We start from the raw sequence: 25,218 nt of genomic DNA on the forward strand, positions 1-25,218 counted from the left end.
TTTGGATAGCATGAGTCATATTTTGGGGTCCCAGTGGATCTGCAAAGTTAAGGATTGTTGTATATAAAAACAAAGACTTGGAAAACAAGAGCAGATAAGGATTCGTGTGTTTCAGAAGGGCGGCTTACAGCTCCAAGGTCAGGCATGGAAGGGTCTTCAGGCCAGGGACGGAGACGCTTCCTCCAACTTCCCACTCAGACACCCTCCTCCTTACAAAAGTAACAGGCATGACCTGGATGAAAAGCATGACAAAGGTGTGTTACCCTGAAATGTCGCTCTGATTTGCCTGACCCTTCTTCAGCTTTCTATGGCTTTCCCTGGGCTCTGGAAGCGTTGGGAATTGTGAGGTTGCCCACCGGAGAGCTAAATCCCTGAGAGGAAACACCTTAATCCCCTGGTGTCTGCCATCTTGGTAGGGACTGCATATGAACCCTGGCAGCTAGCTGAGAGAATTCAGGCGGGCTAGGAAGCAGCACTTCCATGATGGAATGGGAGGGGGTTAATGAGATCAGACAGGACACCTGGAGTGGGGGGCAGTTTATAAGCCAAAGGCTAGGTCTGCTTATTCCCTTTATTCTTCATCTTAGAACTGGAACTGTCCCTTTCCTCTCCTCTGAAAACCACGAACACCCCACCGGCTTCCTCATTACGTTGATTCAATACTCTGACTAAGACTCCAAGCAGCTGACTAAATCCCATGTTCTGGCTTCTTCCTGTTTAAAGGAATGAGGGCGTGTGTGTGTGTGTGTGTGTGTGTATGTGTAGGAGGTACGCTGGGCTCTAGAGTTGCAGATTTCCTTCCCTTTATGTTCCCCTTGGGCCCCTTCCCAGCTTTCATCAGCTTGGATAATCCCAGGAACTGCACAGAGAAGAGACAACTGGCCTGGAACCTCCTCCCCAAGGGGAGACAGCACCAAGGCAGAAGCTGAAGCGGCGGCCAGTGGCTCTTGGACAGGAGCTGCCGCCCTGTGAGATGTTAAGCCAGACTATGACCACCTTGTGGCCCTCTGCCCTCCATGTATGGGGCTAGCCCAGCCACAGTGGGCAAAAGCAAGAAAGGCCAGCTTCCCTCCACTTTCCTCCAAGCTGTGAGTAGACACACAAGTTTGTTGGAAACAAAGGTAGACAATGAACTTGGGCAAGGGACAGCCTCTTTGGGCCCCAGTTCCCTTAAATGTAAAACAAATCAGTTCCTCACAGAAGTTCCCTCCGGCTCTAAAGCTGAATAATTCCATCAGATGTTACCACTGTTAACCTGGCACAGATTTAGAGGTATGCATATGTAGAGAGACATTATATAGGTGTTTAACTTACATGAATTCAACTATATGCATTCTGTCTTTTTTACATACTTAAAAATAAAAATGCTATAAAATTATATTTTACGTACACATATACATTATATATTTGTACAAACACAATACTGGGCAGGGTTGTATGCCCCAAACCTTGTATAACGATACTTTATGAGTGATTTAAGGGTTGATTAATTTCCCTTTGATTACCCCTGACTTTAGAACCTAACCCCCACAGAAGGTGAGATTCTACCGGAGTTCCTACCTTGTTGCTTTTGAAGATAGATTAACCTGGGCTTGAATCCTGGATTTGAATCTCAGCTTTATTGTGTAGTGATTGTATGATCTTGGACAAATTACTTGAGCTTCAGCAACCGCAGTTTATCATCAACTAAGAAGAATAATGCCCCCTTCACAGGATTATTGCAAATATTAAATGAGATAGCACGTGACATTTATTATAGCACATGGGAGAGTATATCACTCAGTGTATGATATTTATTATGCATGATGCAGCCCACATACATTTGCATATCTAACATTACTTTGTACAGAAAAATGAAGCATTTCAGTAGCTATCTATGCAGAGCAGAAAACTTCTCTGATGCCTCTCTAAAGATCTGTGGATCACATTTTCCCAGGATGTGCTCCAAATTTTGCAGAGAATTCTGTGTGGTCATACACATTTGAAACATTCCACGTCTTACATCCTTCTCCTTGAGAATCATAATATTTTAACATGTTAATGAGTCTGAGAAGTCCCACAGCAAAAACACTTACTAAACCTGATGTAACTCGGTTTTCTGATGTGTCCTCTAGTACTTATTAATGTCCCTGGGACTAGATCCCCAGGGACCAAAATACATTTTGAGAAATGTTTCCAAGTGGTCTAGGTCAGTGTGGGCACATGCTATTTTACCTTCCAGGAGCTCCTGGCTAGGCACATGGGCTCCAGTTAGCTGCTGGGTGTCTTACACAATGCAGGTCAGTGTCTGGGTACCACTAGCATCAGGGTCACCTGGGTACATCATAAAAAAATGGAGGTTCCTTGGCTCCACTCCAAAGCTCTGAATTTGACCAGAGGGTCAGAAGGGTACATTTAAAATAGGCTTCACAAGCATCAAACTAAACTTTGAAATGCACCGGGTAGGTGTTTGGAGTTAAATTCAAGCAAGTGGCCGGAAGAAGATCTCACAGACTTGTCCCCTCAGTCTCCAAGTTTCTAGACCTGATTTGACAAGTGATTCAGGGAACTAAAAGGCATCTTTCCCCACCTTTCCCTACTGGAAGCACTAAGGGGCAGGGTGAAGGACTGCCATCAGGCATAGATTAGTGTGGGTTCCTTTAATGAGATCACTGTCCTCTTTCCAGCTTGCTGAAGCCCTGGCCCTCAAGGAATGGTATCTTGATCTCTAAAGGAGCTGTTTCTGCCAAAAGATAGTGTCACTTGGGAAAACCATACTCTATGGCCTGACTCCCAACCACAGACACTTCTAGGTAGTACTGAAGCAGAAAAGTCATGAAGGATCACATGCAACCTCAAGGCTGGAGGCATGAAAAGGAACAGGATGTTCTCGAACTTTGAGAGGGGATACATTAGATTCTACCTAAGGGCCCTTCTGGTATTGCTGTTATTTTATTTATTTTTATTATTATTATTATTTTTTTTTTGAGTTGGAGTCTCACTGTGTCACCCAGACTGGAGTGCAGTGGCCGCTCCCGCCACCGCAGCCTCGACCTGCTGGGCTCCGGCGATCCTTCCACCTCAGCCTTCCGAGTAGTCGGAATTACAGGCGCGCGCTACCACGCCCGGCTAATTTTTTTTTATTTATTGTGGAGATGAGGTCTCGCTGCCCAGGCGGGTCTCGAACCCGCGGGCTCAGGCAATTCATGCTGTTATTAATAGAAAGAATCTCCCTGAAAGCATAATGGGTTTAAGTCTTCGCTCTTAAACTTTTGAAATGTAAATGGATGGGTCTCTTCAGGGGCTGGACAAGCCCAGTCTCCAGTTTTACAAGGCCGTGTTGTCTTCAAGGTCACGGGCCTCCATAACCCGAATGCAAGCAGTGCCTCTAGAGTTCACCTGGGAACCTGTCTCAAGATATCACTGTTTTCCTCTTGAGGCGCTAGGAAACATTTGATTGTTATTTCTTCTGCTTTGCTGCATCAGGTGTGTAAAATTTCATCCTGACTTATAAAACCTCTTGCCACCTACCTATATGTGTGTGCTCACAGTTTTGTATGTTCAATAATAAACCAGTTGTCCTTCTTTCCACACTGATGTGGAACGGTCTCTGTCTGTTGACTAGACTTTAAATTCCCTAACAGTAGGAGTGGCAGGTTGAACCTCAAGTATAGTCATGAGAGAGTTCTTAAATTATGAAGACTGGGTAAGTTCTACCACTTGGCTACACCTAAAGGGAGCTCTCCAGGAGTGAGGAGGAATGAAGAGGGAGCTTGTGAGCCTGGAACACACTTAGTAAAGGCATTAAGAGTCATGGGGAGAGAGACTGAAGACCCTCCCCATGCCGATCCTGCCTCTTCACTGAGGTGCTTCACTGAACTTCTGTGAGTGTCACGCCCATTAAGGCCCACTTTCTTTTTTTTTTATACATATTTTTTATTTTAAAATTGTGGGGTATAGTTAAGGGTTAGGTATACAAATATGCATTGTGCAGGTACCCTTGTTGATGAGGTGTGACCCCCCACCCCCAGACAGATATTGACTACCGTTAATCCCACCTCCCTTCCCCTCCCCGTCCACCCCCATAGTTTCCTGCCACTGTCAATCCTTTTCTTATAGTATATGATAGTTGTTCAAGGTTCACTTATGAGTGAGAACATGTGATACTCAGATCTCTGTTTCTGTGAGAGATCACTCAGTATTAGAAACTCTAATTCCATCCAGGTTGCTGCAAAATTCATGATTTTGTTCTTTTTTATGGCTGCGTAATATTCCATCGTGTACATGTACCACATTTTTTAATCCAGTCTTCTTTTGATGGACAGCATGGTTGGTTCCAGGTTCCTGCTATTGCGAACAAGGCCGCGATAAACATATGTGTGCAAGTATCTTTTTCATAGAGTGATTGGAGTTCTTCAGGGTATATTCCCAGTAGGAGGATTGTGGGGTCCTACGGAAGGTCGATGTTTAGAGCTTTTAGGAATGGCCACACTGATTTCCACAGAGGCTACACTAGTTTACACTCCCACCAGCCAGTGTAGAAAAAGCCCATTTTCACCTCTTTCCAACCCTCATCTACTTCCCCTTCTTCTTGGGAGACGGATGGAGCAATGCAGCAAGCCCGTAATAGCGATGGCTGTGAGCTCAAGCGTACCACCCAGGGCAGCTCAGAATGACGCTGTCCAGGAACTGCTTACGGTGATGTCTCTCCTGCTTCCTGTGACTGTGCATCACGTGGCTCAGGAACGTCCCCTCTCCTGAGACTCCACTTCTCCCCTCATCCCTAATGCTGCCTGTTGTGGACCAATACCAAATCAAGAGCGGTAGGGTTAACAAATTCAGAAAAGTTGTGGGTGATTCCCAAGAATCTGATTCCCCTCCAGGGATCTTCTGCTTTGTAGAATGCAGAGGGAAAGGGACAGCCACGAGTGAGGAGTCTTCAGACCAATCCTCTGCATTTGCCTCTGGCTTTTTCAAATGCTTGTCAAGCAGGCTTTCTGGTTAGATGATCTGATGGTTTGGGTTGAGAAAAAAAGGAGGTCGATGTGGGAAAAGGGCAAAATGATTTTTATTTTTATTTTTTAATGAGAAAATATAGTTTATTTAGAAAGTAAATTGGAGAGAGAGAGAACAGGGGCTTCACCTTCCCAAGGGAGGGGAGAAGGCCAAAGCTTAAGAAAACATGGACTGACCATAGCTCAGAGAGCACATGGCCACACCATAGCTTAGCAAGGCAATGGCCAGCAAAATGATTTCTAAGTGACACCATTAAACTCTTGACCAAATATACCGACTAATCTTCCCTCTCAAGAGTAACTGATCAAACTCTTTTGAATTCCATCTCCACCTCACTCGCCACCATACACGCCAGCTCTTACTTTTCTCCATTTGCAGGACACGGGACAACTGGTCAGCTTTCCATATAAAGGGTGAACATTTTTTTTCCTTTTAGCTAACATTTCCCTCTAAGGAGCAGAAAGAAAGAGTGACCTGTGTCCCATGTTCCCACGACTCCTAGCTACATTCCATCGGGCACCCCGTGCACCTGCCGAGCAGAGCTCAAGCGACACTTTCTGACCACCACGGAGTTCCAGCTGCTCCCCATCTGTCCTGAGTTTTTTTTCTGTTCCTAGGCTGTCTTTAACCCAGTGACCCATTTTACTCTTTCTGTCCAGAAGTGGCTGTTCCTCAGGGGGGATGAGTCACTTTGTACCCATCGCAAGGCAGGCAATCCCCAAACATCAGATACCTTCCATTTGTTCAAAGTCCTGGAGCAGGCTTTGAAGGAAACAACAAACAGTTACCCCTGGGTTAACACCTGGTGTGAGGCTGCACAGCCTGAAATATAACTTTACAAACCACTTCAAAGTCGCCAGAGATACAGGTTTGGAACAGAGAGAGCACTTCCCTCTAACCACAACAGCACATTGCCTTCCAGCCCAGCAATAAGACCCGATGTACCAGCAAAATCCCAGGGTCTTCCTGATTTAGGTCAAAGCTGCCATTTTGTCATGGCTCAGTTTGATCCCTCTCATTAGCTGACCTGATGTTACCAGATCTAATAAATCAGGCATAGGCTGGGTCACCTCCCTAAGGAAGGAATTTGCCAAGATTCTCTGTACCACACGCAAGCGAGCAATTTTTTATGTACTTCCTGGAAGCCATGAACACACAACCGATAAGTAAATGTTCCATTGAAGCCAAACTCCCCCTACTCTTTATGAAAGGAACTCGGATGCCCACTCTCAAGTGTCAATCATCTTGAATCACACTGCTGTCGCATTTAGCTGATGCTCTTTCCAAAGTAGCATCCCTCATTAAGCCAGTTGACGCCTTCGGGTATGCTATTCCTTTAACATGTTTCACTGTATTTGAATAGAAAATAACTTCAATGTGAAGAAAAGGTAAGTCTATTTGGGTGGTTGGTTACATAGCCAGGGTTAAGTGTTTGTGTTTCAAGTTACTATTTTTAATCAAACGTTTTCCAATAATTATAGCCTAAAGGAAACCACGGTAAAAATTCTAACCAGAAATTTACTCACTGTAATGGATAATGACCAAAGAATAAATACATCGTGTTTAGGAATGGGAAAGAAAGAAGAGTGACATTGTTCAAGGTTGTCAGCTTCGCAGAGCCGACCCTCTTCCCCTGGTTCTGCTCCTCTACCCTTGACTCTCCCCACCTTAGCCAGGACTTCGGCGACCTTCTGCCTTTCCCCTCTATTTCTCTCTATGGAAACTCGCCCACTGGAAAAGATCGGAAGCTCACTTCCATGATCGTATGAACGATGAAGGAGTGTTACATGTTTTCAGATTATTCATTTATTTGAACAAGCTGGGTAAAGTTTTCATCTAAAGACGCACTAACAAAAATGTTAGCAGCCAGACTAAAGTGATTAGGGAATGGTTTTTGTCACTAAGGGTGGCAGTGCTAGGGGAATGTCTTTCCAACCCAAGTGAGATTGTAATTGCACTGAAGTTTTAAAGCTAATTAATGAACGTATGTCAATGAACGTATGTCAAGTATATATATATATACTTTTATTTTTCAACTGTTAATTTTTTATTCCAAAGATGTGGGGTACAATTCAGGGTTAGGTATACAAATATTCACTGTGCAGGTCCCCTTGTTGAGGAGGTATGCCTCCCCTTCTCCAGGCAGATTTCCACTACTGTCAATCTCACCTCTCCACCCCCACTACCAATCCTTTTCTTAGAGTATTATAATAATTGTTCAAGGTCCACTTTTGAGTGAGAACACGTGATACTCAGTTCTTTGTTTCTGTGAAAGATCACTCAGTCTTATAGACTCTAAGTCCATCCAGGTGACTGTGAAGTTCATAATTTTGTTCTTCTTTCTGGCCAAGTACTATGCCATCATGTATATGACCACAGTTTAAAAATATAGTCCTCTTTTGATGGGCAGCACAGTTGGTTCCATGTTCTTGCTATTGTGAACAAATGCTGCCATAAACGTATGTGTGCAAGTATCTTTTTTATAGAGTGATTTGAGTTCTGGGTATATTCCCAGGAGGGGGATTGTGGAATTTTAGTGGCTTCATCAATTGGAGTCAATACAAAGGGTAAGATTTAAACGACCAAGAATGAACATTGAGAAGACACACACACACACTTTGAGAGAGTGAACTATAGTCTTACATGAAGGGAGTAGAAGAAGAATGGAGCAGAGAAAGAGCAGGAGGTTTTTGGAGAAACATGAAGGACCCAAAAACATAGCTCTCTGGGCCCCAAGGCTATTGCTCTCAGGTCTCCAAACATTTGGGGAGGAGGAAACCTGGGGAAAGGCTGTATATTAGGGAACTAGCAGGACACAGTGACATTTTGTGAAGATAATTCTGGAAATTATTGTTCTCGTGATAAATACAAAACATCTCAATGTTCTGAATAATCGGCCCCTCCCTACCTCTCATCCTAGCCCTTTGAGCTCCAGTCAAGAACCTTTGCACTCCAATGTCCCAATGTAAAACACTCTAACGTTCCTGCAACCTTCTCTAGTTAGCTCTTGCTAATTTTTCAGGTCTTAGGACAATGGTTACACCCTCTGAGAAGTCACTCTCTCCTCACACTAGAAAAGCTTCCCTGCTCTCATAGACCCTATACTTCGCCTTAAATCCCACCGAACCTATTTTTTGATTACGTGTTTCTACAAGAGTTGAGATATATCTGTCCCCCACACTGCTCTGGACACACCACAAAGATGGCACCCTATCTCAATAGTTTACCTTTGTGACCCCAGTGCCAAGCACAATGTGTGGCACACAATATGTGCTCAATGAATGTTAATTAATTATTTGAGTGAAGGAATGAATAATTCTTCTCAGGAGAGCTCAGGAGAATCAACAAGCTGCATAGCCTTCAGCAAGTCACTTAATCTCTAAATTTCAATTCAATTTCCTTATTTCTAATATGGCATTAATGCTAGCACCTATTTCCAAGGTTGCTTTGAGGATTAAGTGAAACAATACATGCACATCATTGAATACAAGTCTAGTACATAAAGTACAATAAATGTCTGCTGTTGTTGTTTGTTTGTTTGTTTTGTAGAGATGGAATCTCGCTCTGTCACCCAGGTTGGCACAATCAAAACTCACTGACTTTGGGAGGCTCAAGCAATCCTCCTGGCTCAGCCTCCCAAAGTGCTGGGATTACAGGCATGAGCTACCACATGCAGCCTGCAAATGTTTATTATTATTACTGCCACTTCCTACATCTTTGCACCAGCTTTCTCACTAATAATGATGGTTTTGAAGGTTCCCTCTGGCTTTAAACATGTTATGACTCCTACCTAATCCTAAAAGAAAAGTTCTTTGTTCTCTGGATTTGTCAATCTGGCAACTTTAACAATCAATATGTTAACTTTTTTTTCCAGTTAAATTCTACAGGAACCAGCAATGATTCATCAACCTGTAATACTATGCCTGAATTTAAGACACGGCCATAATTATTTTAAGAACTTGCATTTCATGTACCAAAATCTTTATTCTTCTCATGAGATTCTGGGAAGCAGAAAGAGAGGGTGTTTTAAAATGATAAAGCTTTTTCATCTGCATTCCTAAAAAGGGTGTGTTTTTTCCTTTTGATGATCTAACAACAGGGTAGCCCTTACTTGGAAAAGAAACAAAACAAAACAAAAAACAAAAAAAGTAAGATATTTATACTGCACAAGACAAAATATTAAGTGGAGACCTGTGTTTCACTTTGTGATTTTCTAACTTTATTATACATATTTCTGGATTTCAACCTCCAATGAAAGAAGTAATATTGATTACCTGTTAATTGGATAACCTGTATTTTACCTCCAATAAAAAATATCTTCTGTGATCTTATAATATGTACTGGAGGTTTTATGTCCATTTTGTGCAAGAGAAAGTTGAGACTTCATGAAGGAAGATCATTGCCTAAAAATCCCCCAGGTATCCAGGATTGAAACTAGTGCCAAGCAGGCTCAAAGGTTTGGGCCTCGTGGTCAGATACCCCACTTCCCTTTGCTCACCCGCCAAGTCCTGCAAGTGTGAGTTATGCTTCATGTTTGTTTCCCATAAATACATCCTTATTGATAATGTCAATACAGTAAGTTTCATCACCCACTTGGAATGACTCCGTCTTTGTCCCGGCAGTGTTTGGTCTTCCAGAAGTACAGAACAATGTGCCATAGTTTCCAAGTGCCTTTCACCTGCCACTGGGACCTTTGCTATTTGGATCATACTTCCTCCTTCCCAGACCTTAGCAAATACAATATCTGGGTCCAGATCATTGTCTCTTTGATGGAGGGAATTGCAACGGGAAGCATCTTTTACCCAACCTCCTGTGTTTTTTCAGTGCTTTATTTTAGATTGACCGATAGTCTATAAAAATGTTTTAATGACATCTGAGGCTAGGAGGGGACAGGGTATCAAGGAAAAAAAATTATTAAAGCCAACAGCGAACAGTTGTATAAAGTATAGTTTCCCAAATTTCAATACTAGAAAGTTATTGGACTTTCAGCAACTCACAGAGGTAGCTAGGGGAGGTCTTATTATTCCTATTTTACATTTGAGGAAAATGGAACCCACCCAGATTTTTCACTTAAAATCCTATGCTAGAGTTATAATACCACATGGATCCTGAGTACTTCATTATTGTTATTGTTACTCTTACCTTTCAAAACCAGAGGGGCATTCGCCTGAACTTTCATTCACATGAGCAATCAAATAAATCAGACTTAGAATCACCTGCCAACAGTTACTTAAAATAAATTTACTTATTATTTTCCAGACACACTTTGGACACGTTATCTTAAACCCAATTGTACATCAGGAAAACCCTACAGGAACAATGAACACCCCATGGGCTTCTAACTGAGAAAGTGAATTCAGAGCAGGCCTCATGTTACGGAGTCAGAACGAAACAATGCCTGGGCAGGTTCCATTACTGTTCCACAAACAAGCCGAAGGAAGCAGGAGAAGAAAGAAGAAAAGAAAAGTGTATTTATGTGCTTCAGGGATAGAACTCTGGCAGGAAATTCCGAGTGAGAGCTCTCAGCAGTGCCCTAGCACTTGACCCTGAGGTTGTGAGGCCTTTGCATGATTGGCTGACCCCAACCACAGATTCCAGAGGCTCACTTAGCTTTCCCATGTTCCCCCAAACCTGGCCACTTCCTCTGCAGGGTAGCCTCCCTTCTCACTCCCACAAGGCTTGTGGACAGCCAGTTTAAAGCAGGAAGACCTACCTGCAACTCTACTCATCCCACACCCTTCACATCACCCTTACACAAATCCTTCACTGATCCCTGCCTTAGTAGTATTTAAATAAGTGTCTGTGGCCTCCTGACTGGGAATGGACAACTTTAAGAGACATGCTATGTGCCTGACACCCAGTGGATGTTCCCAAACTTTACTATTTAAGAATTGCATGGGACACTGGTTTGCAACGGAGATTTCCGGATCCCATCTCTGGAGATCCCATCTCTGGTGAGCTATCTAGTAGGATTGAGATGGGTTTCAAGATCTAGATTTTAATCAAACACCTTAAGTGATTTTGATGTGGGGGATCCAGACTCACAGTTTAAAAAATATCATAGTGATTGCTAAATAATAAAAAGAATGAATGAACATATTATGAATAGGTATCAGTAGCCGAACAGTGTTTTTCAAGTTTGCCTTACCATAAGAATAACTGGGACCCCCCTCTTAAAAATACTGATTCCTAGGCCTACCCAAGACCCAGTAATCATAATTTCTAGGGAAGACATCTGAGAATGCAAATGATTAAACAAGTGACCCAAATGTGTCTTCTGAGGAGACCCATTTGAGGATACAACTATAGACTATGGTCTCATAATAGTAATCTCCTGTGTTTTGAAGCAGTAACTTGGGATGATCACATCCAAGCAGGTATCCAAAGCTCCTATCATCTCAGTAAAATTGTTTCTGTTCTGTAGGGAAATTTGGACTTCTCAGCCACACCCCACGTGATACTTCCGGTAAATAGCCTATCACTGTGGATCCAAGTGGTTTTTAATAGAATCAGGTGAGACTTCAAAATACATAACAGTTGATATTGCATGGGTACCAAACAAAGTGGATAAAAGTGTGTTTTAAATAGCTAGCTTTTATTGTCTAAATATCAGCCCTTAGTATATTTTAAATGATAGTTTTCCGATTACATAAGCTGAATAGAGCTTGCAAATACTGATGTTCTTCCAAGATTCCCTTCTACTTTGTCTCTCTGACCCCTATTACAAGAGTTGGAGATTGGTAAATATCTTCAAGGTAGCGCTTGGTAATTTTGCCTGGGTTTGGTTAATATATTGTCCCCTGTTTAATTTGTGCATGATCCATGCCCTGACATCTTATTCCTTACCAGACCAGAAGTTTTCAAATGTGCAAGCCTATTGTGCCTGGGGAAAAATGTTGAACTTTTGCCTTTGTAATAAGATATGCTCCAATTACCAACTTTAGCAATTTAATATAGTTGAATAATAACTGAATGGGACACTTTGTCACTCAGTCATTATTCAAGCTCCTACTGGGGGCGGAATGAGGAGTTGCTGGAGGTCAGCCCATCCCTGGGGGAACTGAGCCTCACAAATCAACACTCTGAAAATTTTTTTTAAAAGCCGTGTTACAGAAAATAAAAAACTCCAGAAAAATACAGTCAAACTATAGATTTGTAAAATGCGGCAAGAGCTCAAGTTCAATGTTAAAAAAAAAATGGCATAGTGTTTAGTGTTAAGATAATTTTATACATGGAAAGTATGGTGAAGAGACAAGGCAATCACCTGGATAATTCAGTGTAGAAGTGCTTTGTGGGTAGAGATGATCCAGATAGATGAGCTCATTTTCGCCTGGGCCAGGGATATTAAAAATCTCCCCTCTTCCTGTATTGTGTGTAACCTCACATTCAGAAGATATTCCAATATCCATTACAAGCTTGAAGCACCTACCTCTTGCTTTGATGTGTGCAAGACATTTGCTGCTGAGAACGCAAGGTATCTTGTTTAATGTGACGCTGGAAGAAGCCAAGGGCTTTTGTTTGGGTTTTGTGTGTTAGTTTCAGGTTGGTTGGTTGGTTGGTTTTTGCAGATGTCCTGTAGGCTAAATTTTTTCTGTATCTGGCACCAAGACTCATTTACCAATTAAGAGACGATCACAGGCAGACTTTTAATTTATGTACTTCGTGTATATGGTGCATCCTAGAGTCTCATGAAAGTTTAATCAAGGAAAACCCAGGTAGCCTGGAAGCCTTTGGGAACTAGTGTATGGTCACTGGGGAAGGCCCCCTCTGTCTCTAGAAAGACTCTTGGTTGGGGTGAGGCTGAGTCACAGAGTTTTGGGCCAGTGACGGCCACCTCAGTGTCAGGACAGAAGGCAGCTCTCAGGAAAGATGTGACACTTTTCCAGAACATCCAAACCCTGACTCTTACAGTCCTACTTTACTTTTTGTGTGGATCTCGCTACCCAAGAGGTCACAGAAGCTGCTTGACTTCATGTCTCTACAGCAAGAGAAGAATCGGCTGCCTAGACCAAGAGGGTCCATCCCAGGGATACTTAGAGGACATAGAAGAGTTGCAGAAATTTCCGTAAAGAGATCTGGAAGGTGGGGGAGGAGGTCCTGAGAGATATTTACCCCTTCAAAAGAGAACTGAAGATCTTGTGGGGGTGCCTGATCATCCTTTACCTGCTCTCCTCCTCCTACTCTAATTTAGGCCAATACTTAGGATTTTGTAAGCCATAAACCAGCTTCAGGGACCAACGCCAGGTCAATAAAAAACCTCCAGGTCTGGGACATTAAGAGGTTTTTACAATTGTGGATATACTCTGGGACTGTCGTACCTACTTCTTACTGAAAGCACTTTGTATCACATCTGGGGCATTGTGGCTACAAGTGCTTGTAAACAGGATAAGTGTACAGTATAGTCGCTGTATTTCTTAGATAGTAGTTCCAGTTCAGTGATATGCTTCCTAAAAGTCACCAGAGATTTATCTCTCACACAGATACGGATGTAAATTGAAAAACATTTTTCTCATATCAAGATTCGGGTTAGATATCTCATGGCAGGGACATTTCTCCAAGCCCTATGAATGGACAGAAATCCAGACCTTTCTCAGATTTCAGTTTAGGAGACAACATGGCTTACCAGTCTCAGTAGTCCTGACCCAAAGAATATTTAGTTTTTGTTCCAATGGACCCAGTACCCTCTTTTCATTGCCTGAGGCCATAGAGAAAACAGATATACTGCCCTATGGTGGGGCTTCCAAGATAAACTCTAAGTCACACTTCAGTAGATAGAAGCCTCCATCGATGCCACGTATCCCTTGAAAAGCCTCTGGAATAATCCTAGTTACTGTCTTCAGATGTGTCCAAGCTGTGGTCTTTCCTGATACTTCAATTTCTCTCGCCTGAGCCAGCCTCATGGCCACACACTGCCTCTACGATCAGCAAACAACCCAGGTTCCCCCTTCTGAGTCACCCTATCTTGCCATTCATAGAGCCACACTCAGCCTTTGTTCCTGACTTTATAGATCCAACCCGGCCTCGGTCTAGTCCACCGTTGCTGATTATTCAGGCTGAACAGGTATCTGCTAGCTCAGCCCAGACCTATGCCCATCAGGAAGGCCTAACCCCAGCCTAGGCCCTTGAGCTGGCTGAGGGCCTCCAGTGTCTGTTGCACAATTGGGCACCATGGGGAGCACATGACTGGCATCCACAAAGACAAAGATGGAAAACATGAGCCATCCATTTGGCAACAATGTTGGCATCTTCCTCAACTCATGCTGCCAAGTCCTGACCAGAAAGATCTTGGCCTGCTTACTGTCCAATGCGGTCAGTCCAGACTCAGGGTGGCTCAGGTCATGGTGGGCAGAGCCAGCTATAATGAGATTTATACATGCAAGAAAAGGACAGAGAAAGGGATCCAGACTCCATATCAGCTTGTGCCCACCAGACCCAAGCCAGAGGGAAAGCTAGAAAACAGGGAAGGCTTTCTTCAAAACAAAAACAAAAAAACGAAAGAAAGAAATTGGCCCAAAATAAACACTATATTCTGCTTTTCTTATTATTTTGATTTGGTTTTTATGGGAAGAACTGAATGTGTTTTCTGTCCATATAAAGTGTATACGATCTTTTTCCCGGAACAAGGGAAGCAGGAAAATAGGTGAAGATGATTAAACAACTGAACTAGAGTATATGTTATAATATGAAGAACAGCTGTGCCATTACTGCCTACAAAGTATTAATTCTGTAATAATTTTAAAAACACCTTAAAGAAGCCAGAAAGAAAATTAAGAACTCTGCATACATTTATCTCCGATTATCTTATCCCCAAATCTTTTGAGTTAAACGATGTTTCTCTCACCTCACAAATGAAGAAACTGAGGCAGCCTCAGAAAGGCTAAAGTATTGCTCAAGGTCACAAAACTAACAAGTGATTGAGTTAGGAGCTGATTCCAGTCCACCAGACCCCAAAGCTCACAACTGACAAGGATTGTTCATTTAGACAACTGTCCTCTCTCCCTGAAGTGTACGCCAAAAAATGTTTACCAACATTCCAAGACGATGTCATCAGGAAGAGCACGGTCAAGTTACCATCGAAGGAGTCCTTCCAGTCCATTTCCCAAAAGTAAGAGTTGAAAGGTGAGTTTTGTAATTGGTTCATTTTTAATAGATTATTTATTTTAAGCAGCCTAGCCTGATGATGCAACAAGCAGGGGAATGAGTTTGGTTTGAAGATAGATTTCTGATCTTCTGGGAAGTCTTTCTACTTTAATAGGCTTTGACTCCCTGAGGAAATTCCTAAAGGCATTCAGTCACAACCCACGGGCCTGCCAGATCTCTGTAAATACACACATGTGTGTGTGTGCGCACGTACAGAAATAGATAATTTTGTAGTCATGGCAGTGAGTACTGCTGACAGCCAACAGGGAAGAGACTGTTGGGAGGAAAAATTTTCCTCTTCCAACCTGGGTCCAGTGGTTGGGGGTTCAAAAATTAGCTGACAACAGCAGATCAAGAGGAGAAAAGACATGGTTTATTTTTGCATATAGGCAGGAATACTCAGTGATGAGTAACTCACTCATTAGCCAGAGATTAAAAGGTTATATACCAAACTTAGCAAAGAAAGGGGTGGAGAATGGTGGTTAGGGAAGATGTGGAAGGTTCTATGGGACTTTTTGATGCTAATGCAAATGGGCAGTCTAGCTCTATGGCAGCTGAATTTGCAGGAAACTTCCCTAGAGGAGGGTTAATGGCAGCTATGTTTTCTGGAGGCTCTAAGTTAATCAGATGAGGGAATTTCAGATAAGATTTCTTTCTGAATCTTCTTTAGCTCAAATGATTTCATTTTAAAATTAACTTTATATTAAGTCTAGGGGGGTCCAAGTGAGTCCTCACATGTACTCTATCTGAAAATATTCTGAAAATTTCACCAAAAAAGAAAAATAAGCTAGATTGATTGCTGTGGAAAGAGGTTCGTGTTAGAAATTATGAGGTAAGAGGTCTGCAAAGGGAGAGAAAGTGAAGGGTTGGAGCAGAGTGGACTCAACTTCTGAGTGTAGATGGCAGCCAGTTCAGTTGAGGTTTCTAGATGTTCAGTTTGAAGCCTTTTTAGTGAAGATGGTAGTGGTCATGTCACAATAATGACTATTATCTGTAACAGAGCATGAAAGAAGTAGGTGTTCAGGTACACTTTCTGAGCACTCCACACTGTGGTAACTATACATCCTCTGAAGTTATATCAAGTTGTCCAGCTTTAACATCTAGGGCTTCAGGAAAAGGGAAGCTTTAGTTCTCAGTGACACCGAGTTAGGAGAGTGAGAAAAACACTTAAATGTTAATTACTGGCAAAATGTGCACGATGGCAGAATCCATTTTACAAGGAGATGAGAAATCGCTCAGAGACAATGAACAAGATTAGAATCTGGTAACACCCTGGGTGGGTTATAGTTTTCCACTGAAACATAAACTTTCTCTCTATGATAACCTCCATCTTCATCAAAGATAATCAAAGTAAGATCACTCTTGCTTACAAAAAAGTCTAGCCGCATTAAATTTGACTTGATGGCTTAGATAAATGCAACAAGAATGGTAATTGACATAAGCCTTTTAAAGTTTGCTTTGCTGAAACTTTTAATAAGGAGTCTCAGATTGGACTTTTAAAAGCCTTTCGTGGCTTGCTTTGCTGAAACTTTTAATAAGGAATCTCAGATTGGACTTTTTGAAAACCTTTCGTGGTTCGGAAGCCAAGCCAAGAATTTGTCTTTAGACTTCATTTGCTGTACCTGTAGATTTGGGTGAACCTTCTCTGAGGTCTCCCAAATAGTCTAAAGTTCCTGGCCCTGCCAGGAGGTGCCTTCATTATTCAGTTGAGACCAGACTAGTTTTTCCATGAGGGCTTTGTAAACACTGGCTCCATAAAGTCCACCTTAGTTCCTTAAAACTCATCATATCTTCATCTCTGCACATCATTCTCAAATAGGACGTTTCAGATAAAGCCTTGGTGATCTATTAATTTCTCTAACCATTCCTGTTATAAGAAGAACAAATTCTTATTGAACTTATGAGAAAAACTATGTTTTCATGAAAATATGAATATCCAATATGAGTTTCTGAATTCTGGAGGGATTTTCTAGAAAGAAAAAGATGAATAGTTCATTTTTGTTTACAAGATATAATCTACCTAATTTTTGTGAATTACAGACGACTTAAGAGAAAAGAGAAAAAAGTCCCTTAAATTCTGAAAATGAAGTATTAAAAAACTAGCAATGTTTCAAACAAACAAAAATAAAAACTATAATCATTCTTCATCAGTTCATTCAGTCCTATTTACTTAATTTTTGTTTTTGAATTTAGGTTAGCAGTTTTATGATCCATCAGCTTATCCACTAAAGTCTTGGAAATCCTTATTCAGTCCCATGGTGTGATCTCAAAGTCATTTATGCAATGCCATCACAAGCTTTTTCCCCAGGTTACCTAGTCCTTTCTGAGTCTCTGAGACATCCTTTTTTGTTGAAGTTGAAGCATTCTGACTTATAGCCAATTGCAAGAGCTTTCAGGAAAGCATCAGAATAAAACAGTAACTATCTGTGAATAGTTAAAATCACAATGGTTGAAGATTTTGTTTAAGATCATTATAAAAATAATACAATTGACAAATAAATTTGGTTGTTCCTGTGACATAAAACATTTTAAGATAATAACTGGAATTATGACTATTAACATTATATCAAGACATATCATGGAGAATGAGGGTATTGACAAACTTCACACATTTATTAAAGTACTTATGTTAATAGCACTTACCCACATAAATACAACACAGGGAGGTTAAGTATCTCTTCTGATTTGACAATGCTTCCTTTTTCCAATATCCTGACATTTTAAAGTATCAGTAAGCATATTGATACAAATACGTGGGGCTTTGGGATTGGTAAGAAATATTGGTGAACTTTAGGTTATTCTTAGAGTCATATTATTTCTTTTCTAAAACCTTGATTCGTGAGGCAAGGACAATATTTTTAATTCTTCAAAGAATTACGTGGCAGTGTCCTTTTTTGTGCTCTATAACAGAATATTGGAGACTGGAAAGTTTATAATAAACAGAAATTTATTGTCTCATAGTTCTGGAGGCTGAAAAGTCCAACATCAAGCTGCTGGCATCTGTCAAGGGTCTTCGTGCTCCATTATCTCTTGGTGAAATATGGAGGGTGAGAGAGAGAGACAGAGAGAGAGAGAGAGAGAGAGAGAGAGAGAGAGAGAGAAACTCATCCTCTTCTAAGGGTACCATCTCACTCTCACACCCTATTAAAGAATCCACTTCCCAACACTGTTATAATGACAATTAAATTTCAGCGTGAGTTTTTGAGGGGGCAAACATTCAAACCATAGCAGGCAGCCTCAATAATAGCATTAAGGAACTGGCCTGCCTATCTCACGACAGTATTTTAAACTTGCTTCTTTTATAAGAGAGACAATTTCCCACTAAGGTGGAAACCAATAAATTTCTATGCTCCGGGGCTTCTGTATTTAGAGCTGTGTGCCTTTGGAATGTTTTTATAAATCGTTCAACAAAAGCTTTAGGATGTATTTCTTCCCTCTGAGTACATTTTTCCACTTTAGCTCAATTAACCTTCAGAGGGAAGGCTTCTCTAACAGCTCTTATCAGGCCCTGAATATCAGCCCCCAACTGGCTACTTGCAGGAGGAAGGTGAAGGTAGGTATTTTATAGTGGGTGTGGATTTTAATTTCTGTTCAAATTCTGATTTCTGTTAATTTTGTTAAGGGAATCTTTTAGGCTAGCTGTGATTTTTTTTTTTTTAATGTTCTTCTTCCACTCTGATCCTTCCAAAGGTAATAAGACATTTGTTTAGCATGAGAGTTCTCTAAAAATCCTTTCAAATATAAAAACTTTTCAAAATTAAAGAATTCACTGTCCGGCCATGGGTAATTTAGTATATACAAAGGTATACTTGTTCCAAAATGTGACTCAAAACCAATAAGCCTTTTATTGTGCTCATTAACCATGAACACAAGAGACAACCCCAAAGAAGGTGCAGAAGTTGCAGCTCCCAAAATCCAAAGTCATACCCAAAGATAGCCAAAGAGAAAGAAAGCAAAGAACACTGGCATTGCTACAGGCAGTAAGAATTGTGTTTGTGAAAATGCCTGTCTCTAGTCTCCCACAAAAGTGATATGCCTCCCGCCATGGAGTCACTGGTGCATGACCCTGGATAGGTGATATCGAGATAGGGCTTCCCACCACTAGCAAGACTACAAGAAAGAGATGAAAAGGACTCTTATGCACTGAGACCCTTTATTTAGACCTAGAAAGATCCCCTGATATCCCCTGTTGATAGTTGGCAACGTTTGGTATGATGCCTGCTGTAGATGGCATGCCCAGGACACCCACATTTCTGTCCAGTCAACTACAAATTCTTGAGGTTGTTGGCTGTTTCCAGACACAGACTAGATAATCTCCACCCTCAGCATGTGGAAAGTCAGAGAGTGGACACTCTCACTGGATCCAAGCCAAGTTCTCAGGACACAACATGAGACAGACAGGACACCGTGGCTATCCCTGGGAAGGAAAAAATCTGTAACAAGAGTAATCAAACCACAATACACTAAGATTACACAAGTGATGATATACTAAGTCCTTATGGTGTTTTATCCTGCTAATCTGAATCTCAGAATGTTAAGACAAAGAGATGCTCTTCCCACCCTCACTCGTTTGGACTCTGAGTAGAGATCTAGAAATCAGGCTGCTAAGAAATTTATCTTTGTCCTAATGGCCAGGGATCCCGAGATCTCAGCTGCAGTTTCTGTAGGAATAGGGAGTCCCACCCATCCATTCTTGTCCCCAAAATCATTGGAAGAAAAACTTTTCTTCTTCTAACATGGATCCAGTAGTTGAAGGCCCATAAATTATGAATTAACTAACAGCTAGATTAACAGGAGGTAAGACAGGCTTATTTATGCATGCATGCAGGAGTTCTCCATGATAACTTATTCAATAGCCTGAGATTAAAGGATTTGTATATCAAACTTAAAGGAGAGAGGGGTTTAGGGCTTCAGTAAGAAGGTACGGAAAGTTCTACAGAGTTTTAAAAATCTAATGGAAATAGGCACTCTGTCTCCCTGGGCAATGAATTCCAGGAAACTCCTTCAGAGGGGGGTTATGGGCAGCTGTATTTTCTGGAGGACCAGCTTTAGTCAGGTAAGTGATGTTGAGATAAGATTTCTTTCTGTTTCTTCTTTAACTCAAATGGTTTCACTTAAAAGTAGTCTTTACACCAGCTCTGGGGATCTGAGTGAATCCCACAAGACCCAAGACATGAACCATCACAAGAACTTTTTAAAAGGGAAACCTGGGTCCTTCCTGGGACAAATTTTGAAATAGGCAATATTTCTATGATGTGCTTGAGAGCTTCAGGAAGGTTACGTGAAGCTCCCTGTGACAGAGACATTGCAGTTTAATACAAATGTACCGTGGGGTTACGATAAAGCCTCTTCACAGGCTGACATCATCCTGGGCCTCATTCCAATAATGTAAGATGTGACTTCGATGCCCAGAGTGAGGACTGGTGCTTAACTTCACTAAGTCTCCCAGATCCAAAGCCTGTGACTTACCTTCAGAAAAGTCATCGCACAATAGTTCAAGAGCTAAGTAGTATCAAGTATTTTTTTTCCTTTTGCCTTTTTACTTTTGCCTTTTACTCATCACAAATAAGAAAAAGTGGTGGACTGTTAGGTTTTGGGGTCACAAGTTGAACTTATAACCCCAAACACCGACTTCCAAGGAAATGTTATCAGTGGAAATATGTGGAAGAAAAAGTGAAATTCAAAATGTTAATTTCAAGGCAGCATTTTATATTTCCTAGTCCTTCATACCTAATATGAATTAGTACTATTTGCCTAAAAGAAAAGCATGATTTCTGTCCATTAAAGTCATCTTCACAACTTCAGGAATTCTGCCATTGTTAGGTTAGTTAAGACCATCTTCTAAAAAATTGTTGACTGAAGTCCATCATTTCAAACATCTTATACACAATAAAAGTGTAGAAATTAAAGGCAATGGAACCATCAAGCGATCTTTTCTTAAATAATGGAAAACTCCATTAAAAAAAAAAAAAAGACAGGGCAGATATCTGCAGTCTGGACTCTCAAAATGAAATGTCTAAAGCTGGGCATCATGGATTTGGGGCTCCCTAACCTGCAGGAACACTGAAAATCAGGAACAACAGAGAACAAGAATGTAGCCAGAATGGTTCAGACTTTGGGAAACGTCTTTACAGCACTGACTAAGATATTGCTAATTCGTGATTCGAAAGCTAGCTCCCCAAAATATTATCAACATAACCTGCTGAGACCAGACTGTTATTTTAAATTAGGGGACAAGGCTGTCCTGTGCATTATAGGATGTTTAGCAACACTGCTGACTTCTACCTGCTGGGTGCCAATAGCATCCCCAGTCATGACAGTCAGAAATATCTCCAGACATGGCCAAATGTCCTCTGGGAGGCAAGTTCATTCCCAGTTGAGCACCAATGCCTTACAGATCATGGAGAACACTGCTTCTAAAGAGTCTCAGTAAAGTCTCAAAGGTAGGAGGGCAAAGTTGGGAATATTTTTGAGATTTTGAAATCTGTTTTTTTTTTCCCCCAATATGTATCTTTTAGTGTGGAAGCCGGGGAGGTCTTGTTAGGATTGGGTATATAATAGCTTAGAATTGGTAGGCACAGCAAGGTGAAGATTTTGAGGTTAAGGACTCAAAAATGCTCAAGTTTTACAATTTTCCTTTGATGTTTTCTACTGATGAGTTGATAGGTCTTTGAGAAAACTTCTGGGATGAACAATAAAGTTATTTGTAACTGTTATCTTCCTGAGGATGAGTTTTCTGGACCAGTAAATCTATAATGATAAGACTTTGGAGGAGTAAAGTCATGTTAACGCAGACTATGTGGATATAAATGATTGATTTTGGATCTCAGTACACTCCTTAAATTCCTTGATTTTTTGCCCCTGACTTTTTTGTCCATTATTGCCACCTTCAGAAAATACAGTGAGCTACATAAGAGACCAAAGAGGTAGCAGTAAAGAGTATGGGCTCAGGTGTCACTGCCTGGCTCCATCCTGGCTTCACCATGCTCCTACCTACTTTATCCAGACTTCAGCTTCTCCATCAACATATGGGGCAAGCCAAGCTCGGTGGCTCAGCCTGTAATCCCGCACTTTGGGAGACTGAGGTGAGTGGATTGCCTGAGCCCGCGGGTTCGAGACCCGCCTGGGGAACTTGGCGAGCCCTCATCTCTACAATAAATCAAAAACTTAGCCAGGCGTGGTAGCTTGTGCCTGTAGTTCCAGCTACTTGGAAGGCTGAGGCGGAAGGATCGCCGGAGCCCAGCAGGCGAGGCTGCGGTGGCCAGGAGCGGCCACTGCACTCCTGTCTGGGTGACAGAGTGAGACTCCAACTCAAAAAAATAAAAATAAAAATAAATTAAAATTAAAAAAAACGGGGGCTAATAATTGTGTCTCCATCAGATTGTGGTGGAGTTGGAATGAAATAGCCTATCTTTAGTGTCGTAGACATAGTTTGGACTCTGCGGGCACAAATCAACTATGCAAAACAATTTTGCAAAAAAAAAAAAAAAATCATGAAAAAATGCCATTGCAGTGGTACATCTCTGGCTGGACCAATATGTCTTTGGGGATCATCCTCATTCTCCTTTCTATAAGTGCTAAGAAAATATAGGGTTTAAAAGGAAGCAGAAATGCTCTCTCTATACCCCAGAAATATTATGGAGGGAGAGATGGCTTACTCTCCTAAATTCCTACACCAATATTCTTAACTGAGCTTGCTCTTGGATTACCAGTAAAATGTGACGGCGAAGGGAGAGGACGCTTAGATTGCAGTTCCGTAATGCCACTGCTTATAAAAGTAGAGAAACAGTAAGAGCACCATGGCACTAGCTTGAAGTAAGATGACAACTCCGCTTCTGAAGCTCATCCACTAGAATGTTTATCTAATCTATTTTCTGTGGGACGTTTTAAAGACAGTGCGTTGCTTTAATAGACCATGAATTCATTACACTGTGGAATTCTACTGCTTACTGTCTCCTAACTGGGAAAACAGACCATCTTCTTCAAGTGGGAGACTCACTTGTACTGTGCCAGGTACTGATCTAGGCACTTCATGTAAATTTTCTCCTTTAATCCTCATTCTGTGAGATAAATATTATGATGGGAAGTCTAATATCCGGAGAGTCAAAGTCATTTAGGGAAGCGGCCCCTTGGTACATGAGTAGAGGCAGAATTTAAGCCTTTGTCTAATGGGCTCTCAAGTAGATGATTCATCCACTGCAGTGTGTTGACACATACACGTCTTTTTCTCAAAACAAAAGAAACAGAAAAATCCAAAGATAGTCATGGTTGTACAGAGCCTGGGTGCATGTGCAGTATTTGAACAGATGAACTGTTTTGTGGTATGTTGGCAAGAAAGGGACAGCCTTGCAAAGTGATAGATCTTATCTGACCACAGGGTGACTGAAATAACGAGACACCAACCTCTGGGAGCCATGTTGCCAGTCCAGTTGTTTGTCTGCTCCTAACCAAAGAAGGAAGTCGATCCAATCCGTTGGTTGACACGTGACTGCTATTGATGATGTTGGGAGGGGAAAAAAAGTCCCAGCCCCCTCTTACAAATACCATCCTGTCATCTCCTTGTGTGATTTGAGGGCTAGGTAAATTTGGCAAAGGGCTGTTCAGTTAGAAAAGGTTATCAAAAAATGCTAATGCGGCATTTCACTGAAAAACAGTGTGGATGGGAATGACACTGGAATTAAATGTCTTCTAGAAAAGTACCTTAAAGAATAGTTTTGGGGGATGGTCTCCTTTTTTATGGTGATGGTGACGTTACTATTTTCAGGGAAGGTGTTTCATTCAATGAACTACTAAATGCGATTGCATTTTGAGACTTGAGTTTGTTTTGTTTTTGACAGAAATCCGAATTATTTATTTTGTCTCAGCCCTGTGTAAGCACTAGCTGTGTAATTCTGAGCAGGTCACCTGATCTCTTTGGGCCTTGGTTTCTCCTGTGTAAGACAGGGACTAAATACACGATCCTTAAGGTCGCCCTCTGCTTTTGAGCCAAACTGATTCACAGAGGTTATTAACTGACTAGTGCCCTCTACAGGCAATCTCCTCCACAGTGTGAGACTCCTTGGAGGGGACGTTGGCAAAATTCTCTTGGTATATTTAATGTTGTGACTTAGTGTCCAACATCATATTTTGTTGCTTAATGAACCATGATTGTGAAGCAATTAAAATTTTAGATTTGATCTACACCTTATTTTACAGATAAAGAACATGAAGCCCACCATGGCTGTGAATTTTCCACTTCCCTTGGGATAAGGCTGAGGCTTCATTTCAAGCCCCTTGATATTCAGCTTAACAGTGTCCACGAGTGACCTTTTTAGTCTTTTATGATTTTCTTCAAAACACTCTTCCCTCTACTTCTCAGAGAGCATTGGAACTCAGCATTTTCTAAATGTTCTATGTACTTACTACCCTTAACAGTTGATGAGCTGTGGATTTTTCCATCAGAGCGGGAAATGGTTGCTTTCACGTTGCCTGGTAATTACATGAACGCCTTCTTGTAAGGGCTGCTTTCTTGCAACCTTTCCTGCTATGATGGGAAGGTCCTTCCCTGACATTGCCAGCAGAAAATGTATGCATGCTCGATATCTGATTGATTCACTTTTAGTTCAAGGGCTGCAAAAATTTGCAAGCCCTCATGCTGAGACCTACTCAGAAGTTGGGACACACTATTCATTTCTAAGGTAGAGGACATAGAAAAAAATGTCCTGGATAGCTTTCAGTACAAATCTGGGTCTGCTTAAGCCTACTTTAGAATTTTAAAAACTTAATTCATGTTTCAACTTTTATTATTACAAAAGCAGCATTTGTGCCTTGCAGAAAGTTATAATTCAGATAAAAAAATAAGAAAACGATAGCACCATATTCCTACAACCCATAGATTACCACTGTTAACACCTGTGTGTATGTCCTTAAAGTTTTTTCTATGTGTATATAAATATACATATACATATTTTTACCAAAATGAGATCATGTTGTACATGCTGTTTGTAACCTGCTTTTTTTAGTTAATGATCTCCATCTTTCCTTGCCAATAAATTTTCATCTTATCTAAAACCCAGTCTGTATTCAAATTTCCCCTGCCTGTCC

Source organism: Carlito syrichta, unplaced genomic scaffold (assembly GCF_000164805.1).
Source record: "Carlito syrichta isolate Samal-C Ts95f unplaced genomic scaffold, Tarsius_syrichta-2.0.1 Scaffold304549, whole genome shotgun sequence".
Taxonomy (NCBI): domain Eukaryota; kingdom Metazoa; phylum Chordata; class Mammalia; order Primates; family Tarsiidae; genus Carlito; species Carlito syrichta.